Raw genomic sequence first — 25,281 nt, 5'->3', positions numbered from 1 at the left:
GCAAGCTAGAAGTTGTAGGCGGATTTGAGGCTGAGCCTTTGGTGTAGCAGCAGTTTCTACATCAAGCTACACACTAGATTCATTGGGGTTGGGTGGGGCAGCTTTGAAAAACTACACATTCTTGGGGCCCATTCATGGAGATTATGGTTTTGTAGGTATAGGGTGAACATGAGAAATATGAATTTTTTTCTCCAGGCATTTCTGCTCTAGCAAGTCCACAGCATATATTTAGAAACTGGTGATGTAAGATGTGGTGAGATGTGGCATCTTGCAGGTCAGATTCTCCATGAAACAGAGATTTGCCTGAAGAAAGTTGATTGGGGGTGCTTTTGCGAACAACACCTGTAGGGAGTGAAAGAGAAGAAATATGGCAGAGGAAAAAGTCAGGCTGTAAAGCAATCATTAAAAAGGGCTTTGGTCAATTCCAGGAAAAACTTTGGAATAGCTCTGCATATTTGTCTGAATTAGGGTAGGGGAGATGGGCCTTTGTATTTCCTCCTTGACTAGTCATTGGAGGGGAAGCACAATCTTGGAGAGGGTGGCCTTCTTCAGTGGAGGGCAGCCTCTAGAGAGGGACTCAGCATGAACTGCCCATTGCTGATACTCTTAGTACCTGGGAGAATGAGACCTTCAGTGCTGGAAAGTAGGATCTGGACAGCACAAGGTACCATCCACTACAGTCCACCCCTTGAGCCATTCAGATCTACTTGCTTCATATATGTTTGGGGAGCAGCCCATTTGAGATTTTTGTGGCCTTCTTTTCCTGGAGGAGGGACTTATAAGTAGAAGTTTAGTGGGATGAGCTATAACTCCTATGACTGTCTGTCCTCCCTAGAGATGCCTTATTCTTTTAAGCATCTGCATGTCTTTCTAAGGGTTGGTCCTTCTTGACAGCCACTCTGTTCTTGATGCTCATTGCTCAATAATTGCATCTACCTTGTCCCTGATGTGTAAGTGCCCTCCTCTCACATCTGTATTATGTTGGGATCCAGTGATCTACATTGCTGCCAGGGAGCTCAATTCTATAATAGCATCTCCTATTGTCAATCATGAACTACAGGAGTTGCCCAACACTAAGCTTCCCAATGATGCTGCTGCCTCTTACACTGGGCCATTCCTCATGGATTTGTTCATAGAACGCTTTCTGGGCCCTCTTGTGGATCAGAGTCATCTGGTGGCCTTTTCAGCTTTATCTGCTACACCCATGATTGCCACTCCTCTGATGTGTTTAACCTTTCCTTTCACCTAGGCCACACTATTTCTACACTACTTAGTGTGAGCCATTGCTTTCTCTAAGCTATTAAGGGTGCTCCTAGTAGCATATTATCACTGTCTAACTGGGTTCTTGCCAAACCCCATCTCTACTAAATACAAAATTAGCCGAGTGTGGTGGCACATGCCTGTAATCCCAGCTACTCAGAAGGCTGAGGAAGGAGAATTGCTTGAACCCGGGAGGTGAAGGTTGCTGTGAACTGAGATCCCGCCATTGCACTCCAGCCTGGGCAACAAAAGTGAAACTCTGTCTCAAAAAACTGGGTTCTTGCCAAGGGTTAATAGAGTCCTATTTTACTCTCATATCTATAAAGTCTCCCTTATCCACTTTTATGTTCCACCCACTCCCTTAATCCTTAGAATTCAGTCCCATACATATTCTCCTGGCGTCTGTTGGTCCATGTTGTACGGGTCCTACAGCTCCTGTGGCCTGTCAGTCCTCCCTTGCTTAGCAAGTCCAGCACTTCTTAGGCCAAATTTTGTTATGAGTTAAACCTAATTACTGTTTTACTGGTAATTAGGTTTACTCACAGTTTTAGTGGTAATTCTTCCTTTAGGTTTACTTACTGTTTTCGTGGTATTTAGGTTTTCTTCCTCTTTCTCCTTCATTTAATTGATTCCCCACTTGTTCCCCACAGTAACAAAACATGGATTTGAGGCTGCCTACAGAAATATGGGAAGTATATATCAAAAAAACCCAAAGTGGTCAGGGCAGATCCTGAGTGGAATCTATCTTGTTTAGCAAGGGAAGAGTCCTTCTGCCTTGTAGTCCATCAAGCGGGTCATTAAAAGGAAAGAATTGGCTACTTCTGCAGAAGATTCAGAAGAATCTGGGGACCCAGTTTGAATGCATCAATGCAAACATTTCCATTTCATATCTCAAGATCCCATTCCTTTCTAATCAGGGCCCTGATCTGGGTTTATAGACCTGGCAGGAATCTCGATGGAGTGATGCAATTCTTATTCTTATAAATCTTGGGCTTGATCCTCAATTTTGTCTGCTTTGCAGTGGCAGAAAATGAGAGTCACTTGATAATGCTGCAAAGCCGTTTTTGGCTTTTGCACTCAATCTTAATTATTGATGAATTCCCCATATGATGCTGATTTCCTCCATGTTTCTCAAATGCCTCATACATTGGAATTGCTAAACATTTCATTTCACAAATATATGGTGCTGGCTCACCGTCAGTGAATGTCTTCCCTCACGCTGGCATCTAACTGCCATTAGTGACAGGAGTCATTATTGCTCCCTGGCTCATGGGTGATCCAGCTCCAACATCTTATTTGTGAGTCATTGTTTTGATCACTCCTAACACCCTACCTGCTGCAGATCAGGTTCCCTGGGATCAACCTTTGTGGGAAAGAGAAGAAAGCAAAAGTGGATAGAGGAAAAAACTGGTCTGTGATGCATTCACAATGAAGACCTTAGCCCGTCCCATTGTTTGCTCTGCAGCTGTGGCCACTCTGTATCATCATCACAAATTGGGGCAGGGGGCCCAGCCTTTATATCCCTCATCAGTTATTCACTGGGGGCTGCTCCCGGGAAGGTGATGAGCTTAGGTTTAGAGGAGAACAATCTCTACAGCAGGACTCACTTATGAGCTGTCAACTACCAATATTCCCAGGAGCTGGGAAAATGAGTGCCTCAGTTCTGAGGCACTCTGGGAGGCCAAGGAGGGCAGATCACCTGAGGTCAGGAGTTCGAGACCAGCCTGACAAACATGGAGAAACTCCATCTCTACTGAAAATACAAAATTAGCCAGGTGTGGTGGCACGTGCCTGCAATCCCAGCTACTAAGAAGGCGGAGGCAGGAGAATCGCTTGAATCTGGGAGGCTGAGGTTGCAGTGAGCTGAGATCATGCCATTGCACTCCAGCCTGGGCAACAAGAGTGAAACTCTGTCTCAAAAAAAAAAAAAAAAAAACCTTAGCATGCCAATATGAATGTGGAAAGATGAAGGAGAAATCATTAGAGCACATTTTAGTTATATTAATCCAAAAGTGTCTCCTGATGGTGGTCACCTCTTTAAAAGTCTTCTCTTTTCCCAATCTAAGCCTGTGGCTATTAATCTCAGTTTCCCCAGGTTTCTCTTCTGAAAGCACTCTGTTCCATCTTCTTAGAGAATACAAGCATCAACAGATGTGTTACCTGTCCTCCAGGTAGGCAGATTGCAAGGCTATTCCCAGCTTGATCAATTGTTAATCCTGCCGCTGACTTAATGAGAGCTGGTTAGGAGTGCAGAAGGGAAAGACGGAAAGAAGGAAGGAGAACAATACCACATTAAATATACTTACAAATTATAGGATGCATCTCAATTTCAGAAATGTTAAAATGTATGTAATGATGTGTCTCAGGAAGGGAACAATACAGTATGAGAGACAGGAGTAAATGCTATGAAAAAAAAACGAGAAAATATGGGAACAGCCATGGAAAGAGAGACCGTTCCAGAAATAACAGGAAAAACCTCAGGGGAGAGGTAACGATTTGAAAAGGGCCTTGAAGAAAAAAATATATGACCCACGTACATATGTGTGTGATTGTGTGGTTGTTGACCTTTGAAGCATCTATATTTATCTATTTAGGCTGGTCTAATTTGGCAGATAAAAATCACATTTTTCTGTTCCATTCTTTGTTTTAGCTGAGTCTCGTAGTGTATTAAATTTGTAGGGATCTAATTATTGATCCACTTACGTTGTATTTTTGTTTAACAATTTAAATGATATATGCATATATATCACGTTATGGTGTCAAGAGACCTTACAGCAAGGGAAACCTATTAAAATATCAGTAAAGCAAATGGTGTTTACATTTGCTTTGCTACTTGTTAACATTTGCCAGTGGAGTGTTGTCGTCTCCTAGTAACAACAGGGACAAAATAATAATTTTGTAGCCAGTATTACATACTTACCTCAAATTCACAGTAAAGTGATAGAGATACAGTAATTCCCAGTTACCACCACATTTCATATTTGTGAGTAGTAGACCCAGATAAGAAAGAAACAACATTAGATGATGAAATCACAAAATTTTGGGAATCCTTAAAGCATTTTTTTCATTTAAAATGTTTTTTTTTCTTCTGCTTATAGAATTAATACAAACACATTGTAAGAAATTTAGAAAATATAGACAAATGAAGATTGGGATGAATTATTCATGTATACTTCTCAGTAAGGTAGGAAGAGCAATATGGCAATTGAAATTTGGAACAATGCCACCATGAAGTGACTTTTTAATGTTATGATTCACACACACAGACACACACACTGCATTCTATTGTCAATTAACAATTGATCAATCTTCTAGAAAACAGTAATAAACAGTAATAAGATGCCTTGCCCCCTTATTCCTTCTTTCCTCCCCTCCTTTTTGGTCTTTGTCAATAAATTAACCCCTTGTGAATAAGATGAAATCCACTTTTACAAGGTTTATAGAACAAGGAGCCATGTACTATAGTAGCACATGTGAGGCAGATTTGAGAATTACAAGACATTCAAGATGATTTCAAAGCTGGTGTCACTGCATTATGCTGAGACCAATTGTTTTTCCAAGAAGAAATGCCAAATATTGGCCATGACACTTCAGAATTGTTTTAGAGTGGCGATCTTAGATGTCATAGTTATGGTGATGTATAATGGAAAATAAGATTTGTTGATTTAGGAAAACCACATTACATATAAAAACATCCATTTGTAACCATTTGGCTAGTCTGTCTTTAAAGGGATTTGATCACATCTACTAAATCTCTCTAAAACGAAATCTCTCTTGTGTTAGTTGTGAGTCTGCCCTGTAAATCTTATCGGAAAGAGTTAAGATACAAATGATCAGTGAGTGGAAGTGGAGCTTTGAGCCATATATCTATGCAGGGAATACTGATGGTATGACAGAACAAGAGCCTGACTCTTGAAAGTGAGCTGTATTATGGAGGCAGATGGTCAACTGGGTATATGTCATTCACCATAACTTGGTCTAAACTAATTACCTAATGCAAGAAACAGATGTCCGGGGAGCCTCATAAACAGAAATGATATATGGATGACTTTATAGTGTCACTAGAATGATGGCAGCTATTAAAATGCCATTGATCTCCAAAAATAGAAAAAAAGCATGTCAAATAGTATTTTATAATTATTTTTTCTCTCAGAATTTGAAACATCATATTACCAGTAACATGACCCATGCATATTAGTAACCATAAAATAGGGCTGTTTGTGAGATTGCTTACTCTGCATAGGTCATCGGGATACTTTATTTAAATTATTGCTCCTGTGGACAAAACTGTATTCCAGTGACCTGCAAACATAAATGCACCTCTGAAGGTTTCCAGTGCCCAGGCAGAATCTGTGCTTACAAACAATGCAGTGTTTGCTGTATCCTTAAAAAGAAGCCAATGAGAAAACTAAGACCTGGTCTTATTTCTAAGAGAAATAAAGTCAGCTTCTTAACTCCCAATTTAGTTCGGGAGATCTATCTCTGATAGATCATGTTATTGATAAATATAGTGGCTGTACATTAGTCTGAATTTGGGATCTCTGATTTGATCAAACAAGCTTACATATTTTAATAAATCAGATCTTCTAGTACTTTCTGCTTCCTTTTATTTCACATTAGAAAAGTATAAAGAATGATATAAAACAAACATAGTTACTAACTACCAAGATTTAATAAATGTTAATATTTTGCCGTGTTTGCTTCGGATCTTGGGGTGGAGGTTAGGGACAATGGGAAGAACAAAACATTCTAGATAAAGTTAGGAAAGGCTTTTCTGTTTATTTTTTTTTTTTGTTTTTTTTTTTGAATTTTTATTTTAGGTTCAGGGGTACAAATGCAGGTGTGTTATTTAGTTAAACACGTGACATGGAGGTTTGTTGTACAGATTATTTCATCACCCAGGTATTAAGCCTAGTATTCAATAGTTATTTTTTCTCATTCTCTCCCTCCATCTACCCTCTACCCTCAAGTAAGCTTCAGTGTTCATTTTTCCCCTTTGTGTCCATGTGTTCTTATCATTTAGCTCCCACTTATAAGTGAGAACATGTGGAATTTGGTTTTCTGTTCCTGTGTTAGTTCGCGTAGGATGATGGCCTCCTGTTCCATCAATGTTCCCACAAAGGATATAATCTCATTCTTTTTTATGGCTGCATAGTATTCCATGGTGTATATGTACCACATTTTATTTATCCAGTCTACCATTTGTGTGCATTTAGGTTGATTCCATGTGTTTGCTATTGTGAGTAGTGCTGCAATGAACATATGCATGCATGTGTCTATGGCAGAATGATTTCTATTCCTTTGGGCATATGATGGTAGTTCTGTTTTTAGCTCTTTAAGAAATTACCACACTGCTTTCCACAATGGCTGTGGAAAGTGATTTACACTCCCACCAATAGTGTGTAAGCATTCCCTTTTCTCTGCAACTTTGCCAGCATCTGTTACTCTGTTAATTTTGACTTTGTAATAATAGCCATTCTGAATGGAGTGAGATAGTATCTCTTGTGGTTTTGATTTGCATGTCTCTAATGGTCAGTGATGTTGAGCTTTTTCTTCATATGCTTGTTTGCTGCATATATGTCTTCTTTTGAAAAATGTCTGTTTGTGCCCTTTGTCCACTTTTTCATAGGGTTATTTTTTTCTTGTAAATTTTGTTGAAGTTCTTTATAGATGCTGGATATTAGACCATTGTCTGATGCATAGTTTGCAAATATTTTCTCCCATTTTGTAAGTTGTCTGTTTACTTTGATAGTTTCTTTTGCTGTGCAGAAGCTCTTAAGTTTAATTAGATCCCATTTGTCAATTTTTGCTTTTGTTGTGATTGCTTTTGACGTCTTCATCATGAAATCTTGGCCTGTACCTATGTCCTGAATAGTATTGCCTAGGTTGTCTTCCAGGGTTTTTATAGTTCTGCATTTTACATTTAAGTCTTTAATCCATCTCCAGTTAGTTTTTGTATATGGTTTAAGGATGGGGTCCAGTTTCAATCTTCTACATATAGCTAGCCAGTTATCCCAGCACCATTTATTGAATAGGGAATCCAGGAAGGACTTTCCTAAGCTCATTTTTCTCTCTCCTCAAGAGCAACTCTTATCTCAAAGTTGATGTATATCCTTCCTTTCCATGATTTTATATTTGACTTCAAACATGTGTATGCATAAACATCATATGGAATAGAAATATGTGTAAATGGCGTCATTCCTGTACATATTCTACAACCTGCTTTTTTATCAAACGTTATGTTTTCTAATACCTATCCACATCAATACAAGTGCATCTTGATCATGTGCTTTTTGTCTGGTTAAATAAGTCTTACTTAACTCTAGCTTGGAATTCCATTGTTTGAGATATACCGCGATGTGTTCATCTATCCATTTCTCTATTCTTGAACATTTTAGTTGTTTCTAATTTTTCTCTACTACGAACAAAGTTTCAATAAACACCTTTGTACCTGGAAGTAAAATTACCTATTCATATAATCCACTTTTTGTATTTTTAAATTTTCTTTTTCTTACTCACTTGAGGGAGCCACTTATGTTTTCAAATACAATCTGCTGTTGTTACGTAACACAAATATCTTCTTAAAGTGTATGCTTTATTTTTAAATACTGTGCTCTCTTTTATTTATTATCAAATTAATCAAACATTTCCTTTGTAATTGGTGTTTTTGTCTTGTTAAAGAAATATTTTCTTCTAAGATTTAGTAGAGATCATAATCTCTCATTTCTACTAAAATATTAAAATTTTGTATTTCTCATTTAAATCCTTAATCGTTTGGAATGTTTGACCATACTGTGAGTTAAGGATTTAATTTAATGCTTTTTTTCTATGGGAAAAATAATTTACCATTATCACTTTTTGAATATTTCATCTTTTCTTAATGATCTCTAATGTGACCTCTTTCATATATCAAGCTCTCGTATAAGGTAGACATTACTAGTGCTCACCAATATCTGGCTATTCTGTCTTTCTGGATATCCCAAAGACTACTTCTCAGCTCTTCACCAGGACCATGTACCTAGAAATGGCCAGTGGGCCTGTGAGCAGAAATGATGTGTGTAACTCTGGGATGAGACTGTGAAACAGCCTTGTTCAGTCATTCAGTTTCCCTCTTCTCCTGTGTTGGAAAGCATGAAGAATGTATGTTGGGATGACAAAGCCCACACAAGATAGAGCTGCCTGGATTGTTACATCACCTTGTGGTCATCTGTACTAACATCAGGTCCTGTGTGAGTAAGAGGTTAACTCCCAAGTGTGAAACCTCTGAGATGTCAGGACTAATGTGTTACTGTAGCTTATCTTGATGAATACTCCATGGTTCTGACTGTGAGCTCTCTATTTTCTTCCGCCAGTTCATTTGTCTATCCAAATACCATTACTGCATTATCTTAATTATTTTGGCTTTGTGTAAAGTCTTGCTTTCTAATAGGGCAAGTCTCTATCCTCCTTCTCTTATCTTTTTTTTTGTTCTTTTATTTTTCCAAATGGATTTTTGAATAATTATCAAGGTTAACAAAATTGCTGCTGAGACTATGATTAGAATTTTATTAAATCTGTGCTTTAAGTTGAGAAAAAATGACATCTTCATTATGCTGAGTCTTCTATCCAAAAGCATGATAAATCTCCTCCATTTATTAGGTTTAACCATATTAAAATACCATTTTTTGTAGATTGAAAAAGCCACAGGACCTGTCTGAGGTATCATTTAGAGACAGGAAAAGATCAAGTTCACATAGTGAGTTGAAGAAACAATGGAGAAAGCATAGACCATTTCTGCCTGCCCTATGAAGTCCAATTCAATCAATAAGCTAGTTACATGAGTTAAACCATGAAAGCTTTAAAATTTCTTTATAATTAAAAAATGTAATTTCATACATAGCAAAAGAATATATATGAAAGATATGTGTGTAGGGCAGTGGTTCTCAATTGGGGGTGATTTTTGTCTCCTAGGGGACATTTGGCAATGCCTGTGGATATTTTTGGATGTCACAACTTTGAGGCTGGTGCTACTGTCATTCAGTCAGTCAAGGCCAGGGTACTGCTGACCATCCTACAATTGCACAATTGCTTGCTTATGCCTTATTTATTTATTTTGTGTTGTAATTTTTGTTTGGAGATGGGGTATCCTTCTGTTGCACAGGCTGGAGTGCAGTGGTGTGATCCTAGTTCACAGCAGCCTACAACTCCTGGCCTCAGTTGCCACCCATAGCAAATATTTATCTGAGTTTGAGAATCCTGATATGAAGGGATACAGAATAACAATAAAATAAATACCATATCTCAAAATCTGGCTTAAAAAATTAAATTAAAAATTCATTTTACTGCTATACTGAATTTTGAGTTATCATTCTTTATAATTTGACTCCATATGCATGCATCCCTAAAAAATATATGGTTGAGTTTTGCATGTCTGTAAACTGTATAAAATGGAATCCTTCTGCATTTTGCTTCTTCATACCATGTTTACAGGAACCATCTATGCTGAAGTGTGAAAGCTGTAGTTAGTGTGATTCATTCATTTTCACTGTCGTATAGCATTGCATTGGGTGAATTTAACTTTATTTAGTGTCATGTTGATTATTTAGATTGTTTCTGATTTTCTATTATGAACAACATTATTATGTACATTCTTGCATGCACCTTTTGGTACACATGGAAAAGCTTTTCTTCACTGTATATGCTTGGAATGAAACTGCTGGGCTACAGAGTATATGCATTTTTTTAGTTTATTGGAAAATGCGGAGGAGCTAATATACATTTTTTTCAGCTGTATGTAACTGTACCTGATGCTCCACATCCACGGGACTCTGTGTCTTTATAATTTTTGTCAATCTGGTGAGCCTAAATGTTATTTTTGTGAGTTTAATGTGCATTTCCTAAATTTATAATAAGGGGCAACATTTCGTATTTTTTATCAGCTATTTGTGTTTATTTTTCAGTGAAATGCTTGCTTATGTCTTATTTATTTATTTATGATTTAAATTTTTTTAGAGATGGGTCTCCCTCTGTCACACAGGCTGGAGTGCAGTGGTGTGATCATAACTCACTGCATCCTTGAACTCCTTGCTTCAAGCAATTCTCCTCCCTCAGACTACTGAGTAGCTAGGATTACAGGCTAATGCCACCACCTCCAAATAATTTTAAAACTTTTTATTTTAGAAATGGGATCTTGCTATGTTGCTCAGTCTGGTCTTGAACTCCTGGACTCAAGTGATTCTCCTGCCTCAGCCTCCTGCATAGCTGTATTTACGTCTTTTGCCTATTAGGTTGCTTTTTTTTTTTAGGAGCTTCTAAATATTCTGCATACTAATCTTCTGTTTACTATATGAATTGCAACTATCATCTACCAATTGGTGGATTGTTTTCACCTGTTATGTAATGTCAATACTTGCTTTTTTGGTTCTTTAAAAGTCATATTTAAGAAAATTATTTTCTAACCTGAGACTACAAAGAAAAGTTCTATTTGAAACTTTAACATGAATGGAAATATATTTTTGATTATATTTTAAGGGATCTAGTTCTATATTTTCAATATACCTAGCCAATTGTCCAAGCACCATTTCTTCAAAAGTCCATTTTTCTCTTACTAATATGCAAAATCCCTTCTATCACATATTAATTTTACATATATGAGTGTGGGCCGGTTTCTGGACTCTATTTTGTTTTGTTGGTTTATTTATTTATCCCACACCGATATCATGCTATTATGCTATTTTTGTAAATGGGGCTTAGTTATCTGATAGGATGAGTCCCCGAATCTTTTTCTCCTAATTATGTAGAAGTTTTTGTTTCTATTTTTGGCAACCTTGGTCTTCAATACATATTTTAGAATCAGCTTATCAAGATTCATAAAATATCTGGTTAACAATTTAACAGGAATTGCATTGAATCTATAGATTTAGAGAGAACTGGTATCTTTACAATATTTAGTAACCCTATCCCATCAAGGAATGTAGTACATCTCTCCATTTATTCCATTTTTCTTATATATCCTGGCAATACATTAAAACTTTTTTCATGCAGTGATTCTGTGTTTGCAGTGAGAGGACCTCATTCTACATCAATCCATCTGCCTTGACTGGTAGTATCTTCAAATACTATTAGCCAGATCTATATTTTTAACAAGATTCTTCAAGAAATATATAATCTAGTGATAATGGTTAATAGTTATAGCTACATATAGAAAAGATTAAATCAACTAAATCTGTGAAGAATTTTCAGTTACTTGAATTAAGGTGAGTTGGGATAATTTATGATTCTCACTTAAAGCATTCCCTTTTATTGATCTCTTCCCTAATCTTATTTCTAGAACCAACTCTGAAACTCCTTTTCCATTGGAATCTTCTAACATCATCTTCTATTTTAGGATATCCATGTGAAACCTACTATTCCTTGCTAGACTTCAAAATTACATTAATGCTTTTTTGCCCAATACCTCAAATGATTAAAAACAAGGATGTTCCCCTCCAAATATTTCTTATAAAAGTTTTCAAACAGTAAGAAAATTTTCAAGAAAAGTAAAATAGAAACCATTTACTACAACCTGTAGAAACCTATAGAAAATTAAGATATTAATATTTTCCCCTATGTATTTCATCTCTCTCCTATTCTATTATTTATCAATTATCTATTTTGTTGAACCTTTTCAACATAAGTTGCATTATAATAACCCTTCCTCCTTAAATACTTTTACATGCATCTCCTAAAAATGACATTCTTCTACATAACACAATGCCATTATATGCCTAAGAAAGTATTAATGACATTCTAAAAACCATCCAATATCAAGTCCATATTAAACTTTTCCAAGTGGTAAGTTTTCTACTTCTACACTTCCTTCTATATTAGCTAGCATTCCTCTTGACAGAGGGAGTTTTCATCATTCTCAGCAAACTAACACAAGAACAGAAAGCCAAACACAGCATGTTCTCACTCATAAATGGGAGTTGAACAATGAGAACACATGGACACAGGAAGGGGAACATTATACACCAGGACCCGTCGAGGGATTTGGGGACTAAGGGAGGGATAGCAAGGGGTGGAAGGATAGGGGAGGGATAGCATTAGGAGAAATACCTAATGTAGATGATGGGTTGATGGGTGCTGCAAACCACCGTGGCACATGTATACCTGTGTAACAAACCTGCATGTTCTGCACATGTATCTCAGAACTTAAATTACAATAAAAATAAAATTAAATTAAAAAGGGGCTTTATCACTAACTAGAGAAAAAACATTAGTTGCTTCTAAATAGCCAGATTAAATTAAAACACAGTTTCCTAATCTGGGAATTCTAATGACCACAGGACACACTTAGGAGTTTGGTGGACCTCTTTAAATTGTATATACATACATACATTTTTTTTTTCTTTCTTGGGAGAAGGTCCATACTATAGTCAGGTTCTCAAAGGTGTCTGTGATACCTCAAAAGATTAAGAACCACTCTTGTAAATGTTCCTTGTTATCCAGTGTGAAACATGGAATTTTCTGTGTTGACATATAGAGGAACTATACCAAATTAGAAATATCCATATGTTCCATTTCAGAATGTGTATTGCTGATTAAAGGCAAAACGGGAGTTATAAAAGTTGGAAAAGTGAAGGAAAATAAATGCAATTATTAATTAGGAGCTTGGTTATGATGCTGTTGTGAAGAATAATACTTCTTTAGCTTAAATAATTTTCAATATCTTGATCACATGTACCATTAGGGGAAAGTAGTGACTAAGCTGTTGTTAGTCTATAAAATTAAAACACCCCCTAAAAATTAAAGTATCAGCTGGGCACGGTGACTCACGCCTATAATCCCAACACTTTGGGTGGCCAAGGTGTATGGATCACAAGGTCAGGAGTTTGAGACCAGCCTGGCCTAGATGGTGAAACCCCATCTCTACTAAAAATACAAAAATTAGCTAGGCGTGGTGGCTAATTACAGGTGGTAATGCCTGTAATCCCAGCTACTGAGGAGGCTGAAGCAGGAGAATTGCTTGAACCCAGAAGGCGGAGGTTGCAGTAAGCTGAGATCGTGCCACTGCACTCCAGCCTGGGTGACAGAGTGAGACTCCATCTCAAAAAAAATAATAATAATTAAAGCATCATCATTTGCTGACAGGCACTAATGACTCTGGTGGTGACAGGTTAGCTTAGTTCACACATTTCATTGATGATTAAAGTTAATGAGTGAAGTATAAGCAGGACTCTACTTAATGAATGTGCTAATTGTTTTCCTTGCTGCAAATGTTAGTGTTGCTTTTAACCACAATATACAGAAGATTAGGAGTCAATTCATTATACATTATTTAATGAATTACATTTATACTATATAATGGCATTGTTAAATTCACACAGTACCCTTCTTAATATTCAAAGCACTTTACTAGAGCACACTATTTTAAGCTCAAAGCTGTCCTTTGTCATTGGGGAGGCAGGAACAGTATGCCTATTTTAGCATGGTGGTTATGAACTCAGCCTCTGAATTCATGCTGCCTGAATTTAAGTCCTGGCTCTGCTATTTACCAGCTGTGTGACCTAAGAAATGTTACCGACCTTTCTATGCCTCAGTTGTCTCACTCACAAAGCAGGGTGAGTGGTAGTATCTACATCATGGGGTGTTATAAAATTTGGTAAGTTAATGCTTGCAAAGGGTTTGATGCAGTGCTGGGCATGCTTTACACGATTCTCAGTTACACTCCTGCCCTCATGATCCATTCTCCACCCAGCACTCCGAGTGAGCTTTCAAAACTGAGAATCCCTTCATGTCACCTGGCTGCTCAAAATAGTCTGGGGACTGCCTATGGCTAGGGATTGAAATCCAAACTGTTCACCCTCGCCAGACCTGTTTTCCAGACTGTGCCTAGCTCTGTGCTCTCGTCTTTGTCTCCCCACCCCTTCCTGGCTCCTGTGCTCTAAGCACGCTGGTCTCCTTTTTGTTTTTCGAACACACCAAACTCTTTTCTGCTTCAAGGACATTGCCTGGACCTTCCTTCCCCCAGATCCTCTGGCACCTCTGATTCACATGCAGATTCAGGAACGCAGGCTGCCTTCCCCAACTACCCCATCCTAGTTAGACCTGGCTGTTGCCACTGCCCTGCTGAATGAATACATGAATGAATTTTTGAGAACCTCCAGGCTCATGGCACACTACCATCACTAGTCCTTACTTTATTCTATTTTCTTTATAGCACGTATCCCTGAAACAATGCATAAATATACATACAGGATATTTATTTATCTGAATAAAGCTGCAGTGGTGCATAAGTCCCTTAGAACTCAGAATCTCCTTGGCTTCTACTGCCGTTCTTTCCATATGCTCTCTTGGCTGGTGGTTCTCCAAGTTCAGTGTGCGCTGGGCCTGTCTCCAGAGTTTCTGATTTGGTAGGCCAGGGCAAATCTCTCTGGGAAAGTGACATTCAAGGATGAGCTCTAAAGGATGAGAAGAAGTCCAATCCCATTGGAGTTGGAGGATGAGCGTTCTAGGCAGTAGGAACAGCAAGTGCCAAGACGCTGAGCTGAGGAAAGAGCTATAGTGTTTGAGTAACAGAAGGAAGGTGGGTATGGCTGAAGCTTGGAGGGAGAGTGGGAAAGAATTCCAGGCTGACCTTGAACAAGAGGCAGGGGTCTGATCAGGCAGTGCCTATTGGCCCTGTTGGGAAGGGTAGTTTGTGTTTGGAGTGCAGCGAGAAAGCTTTACACAGGAGAGAAACGTGATCTGATTCACATTGTTTTAAAGGATCACTCAGGATGCTGTGTGGACAAAGCCTTGTAAGGGGGTAAAAGCTCAGTAATGAAATTCATTCTACCCCTTCCTCTGAAGCAATCATCTAGTCTACACTGACTTCCCACAGAACGCACTGTTTTTTGGGCTCTAGAGCTGCCGTAGCACTCTGTTAAAGTGGGTGGCTGCCATCGTAGCAAACAAATGAATATTGTGTCTGTCTCAATTCCCAACTTGGAGGAAAAGCTTCAAGCTCACCGTACCTTTCTAGGGAGCGGCCCACGTCATTTCTGTGTCAGGGAGCTCCGTATTCTGCCTCACCTGTTGCTCTGTTGCTCTGGCCCAGCTGTTGGACCAGGAGAGACACCAGGGTGGCCAGAATGCAGGCTGGCCTGCAGTTAGCGAGGTGGCCCAGCACAGGGCTCTGCCTAGCAAGGTTAAAGATAGTGAACAAACCACTCCCATCAGACACTGTCTTTTACAGCAGCAGCAGTAGCAGATGGTAGCAGGACTAGAAGCTTATGCGCAGAGAAACATCATGAGGCTGCAGGAGCCATGAGATTGAGGTTATGAATTAGAGTCAGAAGTGAGCAGGACTTACTGGCAAACCTAGAAGGCAATGAAAAAATACCCAGAGCAAAATGGGTTGCTTGGTTATAGCAGAAGAGGTAGAAGCCAAGGCAAAGCAATGCTGGGTCCCCAACATGGTAGAGTCCATTAACGTTTGCTGTTGGGGAGTAGAATGAATGGAAGCAGAGGGCTGGGTTTCCAGAGGGGTGCAGAGTCCTCAGGTAATCCGTTTCAGGCCTACCTCTTCTGGGCTTCTCTGCTTTGGTGATCTCTCTTCTATACATGTCCTGAAATACCTTCCCGACCCACCCTCATTACACAGAGTACCCCGAGCCCCTTGCCAAAATGAAAACAGACACCCACACTCCACTTAGGAATGGAAATTCCTACTTGCTTACTGGAATTGCTTTATAGACCTCAGTTGTACAATTTGAAATAATTTAACACTGTTCTATCATTGTTTAGGCCAGAATAATGTCTTCATTTTTAGTTGAAACTTTAGTATAAATTTGCCTTCACAGAAAGAAATGAACACCTGTGGTACCAAAATATGAGAAAGCAGCCATATGACTGTAAATTACTATAGAATAGCAAAATCTCCCCTGAAATATAATTTTTAATTCACTGAGCTTATGATTTATACATTTTTCTGTATCTAAAAATTCTAAAAATTAAGTATAAAACATGGTAACATTTTCTCATGGGTGCATCACTTACCTGTTTAAAACCACTTATTAGGCTGGGTGCAGTGGCTCATGCCTGTAATCCCAACACTTTAGAGGACCAAGGCAGGAGGATCACTTGAAGCTAGGAGTTCAAGACCAGCCTGAGCCACAAAGCAAGACCCCCATCTCTACAAAAAAAATACAAAAAAATGAAAAACTCATTTATTAGCAATTCATAACTTTTAGGGAATAATCTCAGATCCTTAGAAGGAGATTGGAGGCCCATCTCTTCAGCCTCCTCCACCAGCCTGTTTTTCTTCTCCTTTGTTTTCCAAAATGCAGAGGTCCTGCTCCATCTGTGCGGAACCACCTGTAATGTACCGACCAGGGGTGCTGTCTTATGCCTTGTACTGTTATAGCATGTCTGGTCTGAAAACCTCTCTCCAACTTCAGTCCACATTAGTTTGAGTGACCCCCTCCTTGGTAACACTTGGAACTGACTTCTTCCACTACATTGTGATGTGTTTCACTGTATGTTTCTGTTTACTTGTGCATTCAGGGCTAGGATCTCAGCCTCCAGAAGACTGTGCCTTTATCTTTCTCCAGGGACTAGCTCTGTGCCAGGACATATATAGTGTGTGGCCCACAATAAAGGTTTATGGAATGAAAGAATGAAGCTACAAAGTCTTGTGCCACAGGCTCAGAGGTGTGGCTTGGGGTTGCCCCAGGAAGACAGATTCGGTACTCTCAATATCTTTATAAAGAATATGCATACGATCCTTTTTCACACATGATTCCTAAATAATGTCGTGCATGCTGTTCACAATAGCAAAGATTTGGAAATAATCTGAATGCCCATGAGTGATAAACTGGATAAAGAAAATGTGGCACATATACACCATGGAATACTATGCAGCCATAAAAAGGATGAGTTTATGTCCTTTGCAGGGACATGGATAAAGCTGAAAACCATCATTCTCAGTTAACTAACACAGGAACAGAAAACCAAACACTGCATGTTCTCACTCATAAGTGGGTGTTGAACAATGAGAACATATGGACACAGGGAGTGGTACATCAGACACTGGGGACTGTTGGGGGTTGGGGGGCTAGGGGAGGGATAGCATTAGGAGAAATGTCTAAAGTAGATGATGGGGTTTTGGATGCAGCAAACCACCATGGCACATGTATAGCTATGTAACAAATCTGCATGCTCTGCATGTGTACCTCAGAACTTAAAGTACAATTTAAAAAAATAATGTTGTGCATGGGTAGCATGCTTCACAAAGTTTCAGGGTTTTAAATACATCCTCCTTTCCCCAGGCTCCACCTAGAAAGATCAAGTGTGTTGTACAAACCCTTCCTTTGTATGTGGCCTAGATGAGGGGATCAAATACCTGTCCCAGGAGCAGAGTGTTTTCTGGGTCTCATTGGAGCCTGGCTTTGATTATTTTTTAACCATTGGCTTCAGCCCGTGGGAACCAAACCTTACAGGCCACCTCCTTAGTGGTGTTTTCTCTCTCAGGACAACTTGTTCATTCTTTTATAGCAGTGGTCCCCAACCTTTTCGGCACCAGAGACCAATTTCGTGGAAGACAATTTTTCCATGGATGAGGGAATGGGGGGATTGGTTTTGGGATGAAACTGTTCCACCTTAGATGATTAGGCATTAGATTCTCATATGGAGAATGCAATCTAGATCCCTCACATGTGCAGTTCACAGTGGGGTTTGCACTCCTCTGAGCATCTAATGCTGCTGCTGATCTGGCAGGAGGCGGAGCTCAGGTGGTGATGCTTGCCCCCCTGCTGCTCACCTCCTGCTGTGTGGCCCAGTTTCTAACAGGCCACAGACTGACACCAGTCTGCAGCCTGGGGGTTGGGGACCCCTGCTTTGTAGCACTCAGCACAATTTTACTGATAACTTTATTTCTTTACTGTCTCTTTTGAAGTTGGGTATGAGGTCCGCAAGGGCCGGGATGGTGCCTGTTCTATTCATTGCTGCACAACACAGTGTGGTGCCTCAAAGGTACCTGATGAGCTTCTGCTGGGTTGTGTTTGAGATGAAATACCCTCCAAGTGTCATGCTACTAACTGGCATGCCCAAATTTGAAAAATATCACATAATTTCACTCTCAAAAAAAAAAAAAACAACAACCTTGAAAGGTGTGAATTGCTATTACTATTTTACCAGCAAGGACATAGCCCAAAGAGAGATTGACTTGATGAAAATAATAGTCAATGATACAAATAAAGGCCAGGACTCAGATTTTCTGATAGAAAGCCAGTTTTCTTTACTTCTACAATTATCTTTAGAGAAAATTTCAGGAGTGTTAATCTATAGAATGCTATTGCAAAGGTCAGCCCAGTAGAAATTCTGTTGTCCCTCTGCCCAGTGCATGCTAGGGAAGAGAAAGAAAGTCAACAGGATGATAATGAAATGATTGTAGAAATGACCCAGCCTACTGAACACACTACTTGGGTTTTCCTTAAAGTTGTTTTAGTAACTTATTATAAAACAACAAGGCACAGATCTTTAATTCACACCAAAAAATAAACTCCCTGTAGTCTCATATGTGTGCTATCACATCTTTAGGAAACTTTTTATTACTTAAGTTGATAAGCATTGACATTGAGGTCTTATCAGTCCAACAAGAGTGAAGAGAATTCAAATGCGAAATCTAGTCAAGAATTTGTTATTGGGCAGGAATTGATCAAAATGAAGCTCTGAGTTCATTATTCTAGTTTTTAGGATGCCCTGTCAGAGTAAACACTAGAAAATATTTTATTTTCAAAACATAATGTTTTATATATATTAGTGTAAAGCACTATGACTCAGAAATTCTAGTTACCATATCTAAACATTATGGCAAAAATTGCTATAAGAACACATGGAGATAGTAAAAGCTTCTGTGAATTATGATGAGCAAATGGCATTGATTCATGTCTCTCTGAATTAAAAGCTTGGGAAATGTCTATAGACCTTCCCCTTTGATGTATTGTCTGCTAATCTGTATAAGCAATTTCCTGTATATTTTCATGATAAATTTAGATGTTTTAATACAATGTTTCTTAAATGATTTTGATTACAATTCACTGTGAAAACTACATTGGAACCCAATGTATACATACATATGTATATATAACTGGAAATGTGTCTTACAATAATACCTTTGCTGTGTACCATGTATTCTGGTATTTTTTTATTTTATTATTTCCTATTTCATTGGTTAAAATAAATTCTGGTCATTACCCAGTAAGTTGATTTCATGTCCCATTCATGGATTGTGCCCATAAGCTTAAAATCTCTCTTAGCGAGTGTTCGGGGTATATATTGCTTTGCAACAGATAACTGCAATTTTGTATTTTAAAACAAAAAGAGTTTTTATTACATTTCAAAATTTTATTGGTCAGGAATTTGGGCAGTGTTTGGCTGGGTGATTCTTATGTTCCATATGGCATTAATGGGTTCACTTGGCGGGTTTTGGCTGAAGAATGACTGATTTAAAGGCCCCAGATGGCTTCACTCATATGTTGTCAGAGATGGCTAGAAATCTTGGCTCAAGTGGACTGCTGATAGAAGAGCCTGCATGTGCCTACTCTTGGCTGAGAGAGCTCTAAGTAGTTGAACTTAAATGATGGCCCAAGAATCCACCAAAGTGAAAGCTCTATGACCTTTTATGACCTAGCCTTGAAAGTCCCACTGTGTCATTTCCATGGTACTCCATAGGTGAAAGCAGTCACAGAAACACATAGATTTAAGGAAAGATCCTATCTCTGAGTGGAAACAATGTCAAATAATTTGTGGACATGTTTTCAAAACCATAAAAATAGCTTTGAGTCATGTTTCTCTGAATTAAGAGCTGGGGATGTATCTATGGACCATCCCTTTTGGTCTAAAATTTATAAACAATAACTCCTCTATTCTTATATTAAATTCAAATGTCATAATACAATGTTTTTCAAATGATTTGACCATAATCCACAGTGAGAAATACATTTTTCATTACAATCCAGGACACACACACACAAACTACACACACATAACATTAAAAATGCTTTATGAAACAACATTTACACTGTGTACCTTGCATTCCATAGCTTCTCTTGTATTCTATTCTGTTTGTAAATAATGATAGCTATTACCCACTAAATGAATTTCACACTCGTTAATGAATTGTGACCCTAAGTTTTAAAAACAGTGTAGGCCCAAATTTGCCTTTTCCAGACTCTCAGCTCCTGGAGATCAAGAAAGTGGTTTTATTATTCTTTGTTTCTGATGCCACTGTAGATATTCAGTAAATGTTTCTTGAGTTTTTGAATGAAGAGAAAGAAAAAAATAAAGGAATGAAATTGCTCTCACTTTGTTTACAACTTTACATTTGTCTTCTATTCTCTTTGACTTCAGTGTTATGGTTCCGTGAAATGTATGCAGAAGTTATACATCAGAAGGATAGTGGTGGCTGAAGACCAGTTATTTGGTTGAATTTCTTTCTTTCTTTCCAGCCTTCCTTCCCTCCAACATCTAGCAGGAAAGATAGAAATGTAAACAGGAAACGCTAATACAAGTTCGTGACTGAGATGCTTAACACTCTGTCCAAAGTGTTCAGAGTAGGGAGTTACTACTTCTGCTTGTGGTAGAACTGGTGAGGCCACACAAAGCAAAAGGTATTTAGGCTGGATCACGGAGGATAAAGAGGACTTTGTTAGATAGATGAGGAGATTAAATGCTTTCCTAGTAGAGGCATAACATGAACAAAGACTGAGGGGTGAGATGTGTCTGCAGGGGGTCCTGAGAGTCTGTGAAATTCCTGTGACTGTTGAGGACAAAGAGAGAAGGGAAGAAGGGAAGGATGGGGAAAGAAAACTGAGGAGGGGAGTTGGGGCCAGGTCAAGAAGAGCCTTATGACATATTAAGTCATTTAGACCAGGGGTCTCCCCAGTACTGGTCAGTGGCTTGTTAGGAACTGGGTGGCACAGCAGGAGGTGAGCAGGGGGTGAGTGGGTGAAACTTCATCTGTATATACAGTCACTCCCCATCACTCACATTACTGCCTGAGCTCCATCTCCTGTCAGATCAGTGGCGTCATTAGATTCTCACAGGAGCACAAACCCTACTGTGAACTGCGCATGTGAGGGATCTAGGTTATGTCCTCCTTATGAGACTCTAATGCCTGATAATCTGTCACTGTCTCCCATCACCTCCACATGGGACTGCCTAGTTGTAGGAAAACAAGCTCAGAGCTCCCACCGAGTCTACATTGTGGTGAATTGTATAATTATTTTATTATATATTACAATGTAATAATAGTAGGAATAAAGTGCACAATAAACGTAATGTGATTGAATCATCCTGAAACCACCCCCTGCCCCTGTCCATGGAAAAATTATCTTCCATGAAACTAGTCCCTGGTGCCAAAATGATTGGGGACAGCTGTTTTAGACTTTATCCTGAAAGCAACGGAAGAGTGTTTCATCATACGACGCCGTTCTTAAGAAAGTATAGGCAAAGGTCAGCACATAGAAATATGAACCAATGCAACCCTGCCACAGGCCCTCCCAAACTAGACATACATCTCTTCATTTCCAGAAGAGGAAATTAACAGTACCAGACTTTCTTCATTATTAACATGAAGAAATGGTGGCTTCGGTCCATGATCTATAGCTGTAAGATAAGCTGCTATGCTGTATCGCAAGAATACACTGGAACATGGTTTAGGGATTCAAGGTGGGGACCCCAGACAACCGAATTGCTTTTGGCCACTGTTAGATTTGTAATCTTTGATGTGACATGACAGTTCCCTAGGCCTTGGTAGACCACTGTAAGTTAAGAAGTGAGATTAGATCAATGATTTATATCACATTTTTTCCTACAAAGAACCAGATCATAACTACATAGGGTTTGCGGGCCATATGGTCTCTGTAACAACGACTCAGCTCTGCTATTGTAGCTTGAAAGCAGCCATAGATAACATAAAAATGAACGCACATGGCTGGTTTATTTACCTGTGCTGTAATTTGAATTTAGTACAATTTTCATGCATCATGAAGTATTACTCTCCTTATTTTTTTCAACCATTCAAAATGTGTAAAATACCTTCTTAGTTTGGCAGGTTGTAAATAGCAGTGGTGGGCTGGATTTTGGCCTATTGATTAGCTAATTTGTGTTCTCTGTGGTTACATTAAAGTATAAGGTTTCTATGTGCCCTATTTCCTTATAGGAAATATATAATGCTTTTTAAAAGTTCAACAATAGGCCGGGCGCGGTGGCTCACGCCTATAATCCCAGCACTTTGGGAGGCCGAGGCGGGTGGATCACGAGGTCAAGAGATCGAGACCATCATGGTCAATAAGGTGAAACCCCGTCTCTACTAAAAAATACAAAAATTAGCTGGGCCTGGTGGCACAAGCCTGTAGTCCCAGCTACTCGGGAGGCTGAGGCAGGAGAATTGCTTGAACCCAGGAGGCGGAGGTTGCGGTGAGCCGAGATCGCGCCATTGCACTCCAGCCTGGGTAACAAGAGCGAAACTCTGTCTCAAAAAAAAAAAAGTTCAACAATAGTATATTTTCTAATGTTTGTACATTTAACAATTTACTTTTAAACATAACCAACCTGTATAGATAAGACTTATGTTGGTTATAAGGGTGCTTATTTTTTGGTAACAAAGATTTGTGGAAAAATTATAGGACCTGATAATAAATAGCTTCCCTGATATTCCCACCATAATTACAGATCCTTTAAAGAATTACTTTATCAGTTCTTATATTGTCACTCAGAGGGATAAGAAGTTACAGTATTCATATTTTCAAAACTTCTTTTTTAAGCGAGTTAGAGCTGAATGGATATTTCTACACCCATATTCCAACAGCATTGTTCTCAATAGCCAAAATGTGGAAATAACCCAAATGCCCATCAGGTGAATGGGTAAACAAAATACGATATATACATATAATGAAATATTATTCAGCCTTGAAAAGTGATGAAATTACGATACATGCTACAACATGGATGAACCTTGGAGATATTATTCAAGTGAAATAAGACAGGTATAAAGAGACAAATATTGCATGAATCCCCTGAGGTAAGAACCCACAGTAGTCAAATTCATAGAGATAGAAAGTGGAATGGTGGTTGCCACAGGCTGGGAGAGGGAAAAATGGGGAATTGATTAATAGGTATGGTTTCAGTTTGGGAAAATGTAAAAGTTCTGAAGATGAATGGTGGTGATGGTTGTATAGCAACGTGAATCTACTTAATGAATTTAAAAATGGTAAAATGGTAAAATTTATGTTATATCTATTTTACCACAACAGTTAAAAAAAGAGGAATAATAGAACAATGAAATAGTTAACCTAACATCACACAAGACATAAAGAAGATTGGAGTCAGCTGCAAAACTAGGACCTGGGACAGTAGTGCAGGGCTCTTTGACCACAAGATGACTGTGATGATTTTAATGTCTGCCTACTGAGCACTCTCTAATGGAAACTTTACAATATTAAATCAGAGAATCTCAACTGACATTTTACAGAGAAGGAAACAGAGGTTCATTTGTCAAGGAACCAACAGGTAAGGTTGAGAAGCAAACCCATGACTGTGCTTCCAAAGCCTGTGCGTTGACCACCACAAAACACCGCTGCCCTGAAATTCTGAAGCCACTTGTCTTAGAGTATGGAAGCCTCTGCCACTGAATGCAGGTTTTTCAGTATAAATCATGGAGCCATTGCTACCTCTGAAGGCGAGAGGCTCCCGTAACTGTGCTGCTAAGTCTATGCCTGCGGCACAGGGCCTCGTGCTGTTGGTTTATGGTAAGGCAGGAAGGTGATGCCTCGTGCTGGCAAATGATGCAGCAGGCCAGGTTGGTTTGTGTCTCCGCTCTCAGGAGCATGGTTAATACAGCCTTTTAGCTCACAGATTCCCACCTCAAATGTTTACATGACACCACTACACAAAAAATATGTGCATGCTCTACCTTCCCCACTTGACTGTAAGGTAAGGGCAGGAGCTGGACATTTTTAATATTTATACCCTCCATAAGATCACTCTGTGCTAGGGTTTGCATCAAGTAGGCACTCAGCAAATATTTGTTGAATGAATGCATAAATGAATGTTAACTCATCTGCCTCCAGATTTTCCTTTTGTTTCCAATTTTCCCCTCCATCTGACATATGCAAGTGCCTCCCGTGTCCCTTTCACAGATATTACAGATGCCCCCAACTATTTTTTGTGTTATTCTGGCCTGCTTTTTCTCATTGCTGCTGAAACAGACTGAGGGCCAAAAATAGAAACCCTCCTTGACGACTTTGCAGAGGACTTATATTCCCGATTCCTAAGGTGGCAACACTGACTCTGCTGGAGCAGGATGGGAATTTCATGACCTGTCACATATGTGATTTTGCCTGATTTTTAAAAGGGATAAAGGCTTTCCCCACATGGTGGTTGACACAACTTGTGATCACCCTTGGAAATTAGGGTGTGGGACAAATAAAGGAATGTCACCAAACAGAGGAATGCCACTGCTTGTCTTAAGGATGCTTCAAGATTCTTGAAAAGGAGACAGAATTTCTTCTTCTTTCTTTTCTTCTCCTTCACTCCTTCCCTCCCACTCTCCCTCCTTTTTTCTTGTTTTCTTTCTTTCTCTTTCTGGATATCTCTGGTTTGTGGCAGGGTCCATGACTCATATGTGTTTTCGAGCCGGTGCATATTATGAAGACACAAGACAAGAATGTGTATAAACACATACTCTGCCATAATGCTGATTTCTTTGGATTAAACTAGGGGGAAAAAACAGCAACAGATACTGCCTCAGTCTAGAATTATCTGTAATCCATATACATCAGCACATGGTTTCCAGTATTGTGTTATGGGGAATTAGAGAAGAGACCTGGCTCCTTCTTGCAGGGATACTACAGTATGCTAAGAAGATAGGACAGAGATAGAGTTAATAATACAAGTTAGAGTCTAAGTGATAAGTGGGTACCAATAAAATCTAAATAGTCACTCTTAATAAAAATCATTTCCATTTATGCAGTGCTTGCTAAATTCTAGGCACCATGCTAAGAACTTCATATCCTT

At 38.9% G+C, this 25,281-nt stretch overlaps 1 long non-coding RNA gene across 1 annotated transcript in view; it reads right to left on the bottom strand.

The window, feature by feature from the left end:
• Positions 1–3,419: 3,419 nt before the first annotated feature.
• LOC135273648 (uncharacterized) overlaps positions 3,420–25,281 on the bottom strand; it is an 83,558-nt gene continuing 61,696 nt past the window's right edge. Inside the window, exons 2-3 of the long non-coding RNA XR_010341419.1 lie at positions 16,261–16,396; positions 3,420–3,497 (exon numbers count right to left, since the gene is read on the bottom strand). This is a non-coding gene — a long non-coding RNA (uncharacterized LOC135273648). The remainder of the gene's footprint in view (positions 3,498–16,260; positions 16,397–25,281) is intronic.

This window comes from Aotus nancymaae, unplaced genomic scaffold, assembly GCF_030222135.1.
Source record: "Aotus nancymaae isolate 86718 unplaced genomic scaffold, 86718_ANA_hifiasm-v0.15.2.pri h1tg000008l, whole genome shotgun sequence".
Lineage (NCBI taxonomy): Eukaryota > Metazoa > Chordata > Mammalia > Primates > Aotidae > Aotus > Aotus nancymaae.
Note: the sequence above shows the minus strand (reverse complement) of the source record. Positions and strands in the feature narration are given on the sequence as shown.